Source organism: Phyllostomus hastatus, unplaced genomic scaffold (genome assembly GCF_019186645.2).
Source record: "Phyllostomus hastatus isolate PE091 unplaced genomic scaffold, TTU_PhHast_1.1 phas_contig_118, whole genome shotgun sequence".
Taxonomy (NCBI): domain Eukaryota; kingdom Metazoa; phylum Chordata; class Mammalia; order Chiroptera; family Phyllostomidae; genus Phyllostomus; species Phyllostomus hastatus.
The window spans coordinates 9,863,383-9,870,000 of NW_025333543.1; the positions used below are offsets into that span (position 1 = coordinate 9,863,383).

A 6,618-nucleotide genomic window follows, 5' to 3' on the forward strand; every position below is an offset into this window, starting at 1 on the left:
AATACTGCCAGTGTTTCCCAAAAATGTCAAAAGGTAAGTGGATAGTTTTGTGACCCTGTGGAAAAGTAAAGCTATTGACTGGATATTCACCTTTTGAATACAGTTAGAATGATCACTAAACATGAAGTTACTACCTATTGTTCTCCTGATGGGTTTCAATGTTAGAATCCATGGAAGACCTGAGTTATAGAAAATAAATTCTCTTTTGTTCAAGTCATCATGTCTGAGTTCTTTGGCATAAAATAGAGAAATATTTTCCTCCATATTTTTGATTAGGTTCCTTGGAAATAAACCCTGGTACATCACTTAACTTATGCTAAGATGCATGAAATGTCTTTTTAGATGCTTGAGTTCAATGTCTATCCTTCAAATTTTATGTATCATACGTGCTCTTCAAGTGACCCAATAATTTTCCTAAATGAAATAACAATTGGACTATATTAATGATTGTCTGCCTAAGACTGTTCCTTCAGTAAAATAACTACTAATGCACCACATTATCCAATAGTGACATCTTTCAATTTTGCAGAGAAGAAAATTAATGACATTTTTCCATTTTGCCATAGAGGTTACTATAAGATTATATCTAAGATGATGGGAAAATAAAAAGTGAAACAATACCATATAGGGATAACTGAGTATGCCATATAAGGAGACTATATGTGAGAATCAAGTGTCACAGACTGGAAACAACCAAAATGTTGGATTCTTTTATAAATCTCACACAGCTTTTCATGGCTATTGAGAAAATGGTTTGATCTTTAAAATAATTTTAAAAATCACTTGTTTATTTCTTTGCAATCTTACTTTGTTTTATTAACTTTGAATTACTTTCTATTACTCAAGAAGCTAAAACTGTAAATAAATGTGTGGCCCTGGTAGCAAGCTTTTGATACTATTATAAGACTTTTAACATCTGTTATCTCCAGATGAAATATTTCTGTTGAAGTTCTTTTGGTTTGGTTTCTTGTAGACTAGTTGCCTAAAGCTCCTTCTGCTTATGAAAGGGGAAAAGTTAAAATTTTTCTGAAAAGTTTAATTGTTTGGCTTATAGAGGATATATGAATACATTATCATAATAACTATATTAGGAGAATGTCATTTTAGAATTTATAACTTTCTCCCAAGACTCCTTGTTAATTTTTTAGCACATTTAACCAAAGAGGATTGGTAATTTTTAATGTTGCATTTTCTATAACATCATTTAAATATATTTATTTTATTAATTTATTTATTTTTAGAGAGAAAGGAAGAGAGGGAGAGAACCATCAATCAGTTGCTTCTTGCATGCCCCAACCAGAGACCTGGCCCACAGCCTAGGCATGTGCCCTGACTTGGAATTGACCCCAGTGACCTTTTGGTTTGTGGGACTTTGCTCAACCCAGGAAGCCACACCAGTCAGGGCCATCTAAATGCATTTAAAGGAGAGTTAAGCAGGGAAGGCAGGTCAGGTGTTCCCTCCAGTATGTTCCAATGCCTCAAGGGCTGCATTGCTTTCCAAGAAGATGGTGACTTAGGGGTTTGTCCTTTATCAACATCCCTGAATGATATTATGGGAACAAGCAATCTACTCTATACAATCTCCCCAGGGCAATAGCAAGTTGTTATTGAACACAAGGGGGAACTTCAGAGAAAGTGATTGAGAAGAGAATCATATAGATAGTTGAATTTCAAATTGATAATCCCTTCAGCATTATAATCATGACATGAAGAGTTGAACAAATACATTCATGTCTGGCCAAAGGCAGCACATTTTCTTTAATAACTCTTCATTTTCATGTCTCTTTTCTGTTTATACTCACTCGCCTCTGCGTGTGTTTACTGCCAAAACTTTTGATCTCAAGGATCCTCAAATATGAAGGGAAGGAAAATAATTTTTATGTACATGTTTGTATTTTCTATAGGATCATTGGAACCTGAAAACTCATGAAGTAGGGAATAAGATCAACTTCAACTTTAGGAAACCGATTGACTAGTATTTATTTCAAAAGATATCAAGTGTTTACTTCACAGCAGAGTGTGAAATCAATAATAAACATTTAGGGCTTAAAGCTATAATTTTGTTTATTTTTTGAACTATGTGTATTTGTATACATTCATGTGTATCTTATTGGGTGAAGTAATACATTACAATCAATGTAAGGTACAAATTCCCCAGAAACTTCTAAACTTTTATAACTAATGGTGTTTCCATTTTTTCAGTTGCCACATGGCTTCTTCTAGAATGTGTTGATGGTGACTGAACAGAGAGAGAACGATAGAAAAAAAAATAATGTGTCAGATTGTAAGTGAAGCCACACCTTATTTTCTCAAGTTACACATTCTCATGCAGTAATATTGTACTCTGCTGTTTAAATGTTTTGAATGAAATTCAAAACCTGATTAATAATGAAAATGTGCATTTTATGTTATTTTCCCTCATTAGCATTTAAATGTTAGAAGTTGTCTCATTTTGTGAAATATTTGGAAGCAAGAGTAGAGTTGGGTACTTAGCTTTCACTACTTCTGCCTAGAGAAATGGTTACACTGTAATTTGTCATCTGTATTTTTATTCTAGTTAGTGAGATTTTAAGTTGTCATCTTCGTTTTAATTTTTAAAAATTCAAAATAATTTAGTAACTGTTTTTACAAATCAGTTGAATCCTCTGTTGACCTAACACAATATATCTGGGCAACACAATATTTTACTACAGAGTGACTGGAGTTTTAACTAAGGTTTAAATACAAAATATTTGTCAAATCACTTTTTCTTTTTTTTTTGAATTGTTAGTTTTAATCTCTAAATTAGTTTCCCTATATTAAGAAGAGAATACGAGACCATTGAATTCCCATCTTGTAATATAGCCTTTAATAAATTAAAAAATAAATACACTGGATGGGGGTATGTTGGTATTCATTTACTTTCAACTGATAATTAAATATGAATCTAAGGTTCAATAAAATTAATTTTATGTTCACATTTCTCTTAAAACAATGTATTATCTTTTGGAAGCTTTTTGGTCAAGGTACTCACTCTCTCATGAGGATGACAAAAACTATTAAAATATGCATAAAATAAAAATATACTCAACATATTTATTTTCTTTTACTTCCAATTATGACAAATTCTGGAATGTATATTAAAGTTAAAGAAAAAGGTAAACTTTCCTTCTGCAGATGGCTTGTCTTGCCTGTTTTGGACACTAATAAAGGTCTGGGACTGGTCACTACAGGCAAAGAAGTATTCCCTTGGAAAGCTTTTTACCTTTCCCTGTATATCCTCTTAAACCACAGCAGAACTCCATGGATGTGACTGATATTTAGGGGCCTAAAAAGATAAAGGAAAATAATAAAGTTAAATATATTAATTATGTTTCTCCCTACCCCCACATTTTTTGAATGTTCAGAATTGTGATGTAAAATTCTATTAGAATAAAAGCATGAAAACATGAGATGATTATGTGAGCATGTCAAGTTTGAACCTGAAAATGGTTTCTAATGGGATGTATTTGACAAGAAGCCCCTACCTTTATTGATTTATTTTGTATATGATTTGGTTTTTGAATCTCTGATCCTAAGAAAGTGATTTTAAACAATTTGTGGGGCATGTATACACAAATTTATGATTTAACTCTGGCAGGGAAAAAGGGTATCTCTGAAAAAATTAAATTCTAGGGGTTATAAATGGGTCAAAAGAATTATAATTTTTATTTATACTTCAGAAATGTGGTCAAGTGAATGAAATGTTTTCATATACATTTTTACATTCAACAGCAGTGACACACTCTTCATACATTAATTCTATAGGAAAATGTACATCCTTCTTTTTGTTAGGTAAGATCTACCAAGTGTTCATGGACAAAAAAAAAAAAAAGAAAGAAAGAAACCCTTTCATTGCAACCCAAACTTGTGAAATTACAAGGGTAGGCTATGTTTCTTTCAATAACTTTATGACATTAAAAAGTTGTTGTCCAAATGTGTGTTAATATTGGCATGTGTAGGATGAAGTCTCACAAATTCTTTAAAATGTGAATATTTAATTTGAAAACCACAAAATAATCTAATGGCTATTGTGACTGAATCTATCCAGGGACATTAAAATCCAGGATGGTTTAAGTGTGCTTCTGTAGCTCTATTCCTAGCTGTCTATTCTTTGATTCTCTAATCACAAAGAAATGCATTCTTATAAAGTTAAGCAGCTATAGATACAGAATGATGATGTTAACCTAAAGAAAACTTAGTTAATGGTAATTCTACTGAATACTTGTTACATTCACATGAAATTTTAATTGATTATCAAATAGTACAACTCTGCCATGAATCCAACCACATAGAATATAAGCCTTAAGCTCACTAGGTTTAAGCAATTGTGTCTTTGTAGACTAAATCTATGTAAAATAAAATATGATAACTCCCTGGTGTTAGAGGTAGACAGTTTTCTTTCAAATCCTAGGTTTGGTCCTTTATTTTATTCAGCAGTGAAAGCCATGAATACAGAACAAATAACAGCTGTTACAATTCTCAACCATGACTTCTAATGTCAGAGAATTCAAAGTATGAACATAGTACACAGTAATGAAAAGTATCAAAAATTAGTTTACCTCAAAAAAGATAAATAAAACAGGTATATTCCACCAATACATAAACAGATGTTTGTGCTACAGTTAAAATTTCTTGTATACAAAAGATCATAGTCCCCATAATCAGCTTGATAGAAGCAAGAATACATGAGCCATTTAAACTGTCAGACATTATGTTTTATAGGGTATGCACAGAAGTTCAAGCAATAAATACATACATTAGTTCAAAGCCTTACAATAGCTACGCAAAGCAGATGCAGAAAAGCAGATTTGCTATTACTAGCAAGCAATGATATAAGTAAAAATTCATGAAATGTATTAAAGCAACATTTTTCTTAAAAAAGTCTGGTCATTTATGGGTCCACCAACATCTTTACATAATATGCACAATTATCAAAATACAGACCAAGCATTTCAGAAAACTCCAAAAAACCTAAAATCTATTTTCAAAGCAATTGCAGTTTTGGAGGTTTTTCTGGTATAATGTGCAAGCAGCTATTTTTTAAAATTGTATTCATATAAAACCCATGCAAAACTCTACAGGTATATGCATTCTGTGGCTGAGACTTCCTTTCAAAAGTTTTGTAACTGAGGTATGCATACTTTAGCATTGTAATCTTAGGCCACTCTCTGGATGGTACAGCTCTCACAGTTACTTTCAATCCATCAAAGCCTTTTGAACATGCACCTGAAAAACCAATTTTCCCTTCAGATAATCCTGACAGGATCCTAGATGACTGAAAATCATCATTCACAATATCAATCATTCTTTTGATACCATGTGGTAAACTTCCTGTTTGTTGATCATGACCCAAAGACAAACATAATGAAAAGTAGCAGTTACTGTGACGTTTTCACGTTTCATGCAATCTGCCATAATTGTCCTAATTTTTTTCTTTTTTTCTTTTTTTTTCTTTTTTTTTTTTTTTGCAGAGGTAGAAGCTTTCAGAAAGCCTTTTGGGTAAGTGGGAAAACCCTTTTGAAAGCCATTATGATCTTTTATTTGGTGTGATAGATGACTGGGTATCTCTCTAACTTTATTTGCTGACTTCAGCAAAGAATAAATGATGAGCTTAGTTTGCAAGAACCAGCTCCATCACATGGAACTGGTACATATGTTAAGCTCTAGCAGCCACCTTCTGTCAAAACTGTTTGTAAAGCAATAACCATAATCAGGTTATGAGGTCCCTTGGTTGGGGGAAAAGTATTATCAAGACTTGGCACAGCACAAGAAAAGCAACATGTAAAGTTTCTAGGTTTTAAGCAAACATCTGACTATGCTATTTTCAAATACTCTATTACATATCACTATAGTTTTGGGGTTTGGAGTTGTCAAGGAAACCAGCATTCCAACAATTTGGCCTGTGCAAGTCTTTAAAAGGGAGTGTATTGTTAGTGTTAATATCCCGTATAAGCAGAGGCAGAATTATATGTAACTTTGGTTTGATTGAAAATAAATACCATGGACTACAATTGCTATAATCTTTGCTTTCAGTGTAAAAACTCAGCTAGATCACTTTGAAATCAATATGAAATTAATTTTTGGCTTTACTAGACCTTTTATGTTTGGTTCCTACTTTTTGTTTTTTCATTATAACTTAAGACTATAAAAAATAGCACAAAACAAAGATTCAGACCATACAAGACATCTTCTAACAACATGTATTCACCACTGAAATTAAGTGAATTGGAGAAAACAAAAACACAGTGTACTATATATATAACAATATGCAATCTGCATTTGCATCAAGTACATAATCATTTTGGTCAGTGATCCACATTTGTTGCTTTCTAGCATTATCATAACTTCCACTGCAGATTTTGTCCTCACCTCTCTCTTTAATGAAAGCAAATCTTCATTGCATTTAGTTGGACTTTTGGTCTCAGAAGATTACTCTGTGACTGAATTAATTTTTTTAGTTGTGGTTTTTGTCATATTTAATTCTTTGTTTAGGGCTAAAAGAAGAGATCCCAGAGGTCATCAGAAAACAGCAGGTAGTTCATGGAAAAGGTTCCTTTGTACTAATTGAAGTTACAGAAGGCTGACCAAAGCATGTGG

At 32.3% G+C, this 6,618-nt stretch overlaps 1 protein-coding gene across 4 annotated transcripts in view; it reads right to left on the reverse strand.

Annotated features, from left to right (window-relative positions):
* Window positions 1-3,752: 3,752 nt before the first annotated feature.
* Window positions 3,753-6,618, reverse strand: part of FOXP2 (forkhead box P2) — a 328,970-nt gene continuing 326,104 nt past the window's right edge. For all 4 annotated transcript variants that reach the window (XM_045847202.1, XM_045847189.1, XM_045847197.1 and 1 more), the window contains one exon: window positions 3,753-6,618. This exon is cut by the window's right edge and continues 1,009 nt beyond it. The gene's annotated coding sequence lies outside the window, so the exon portion shown is untranslated.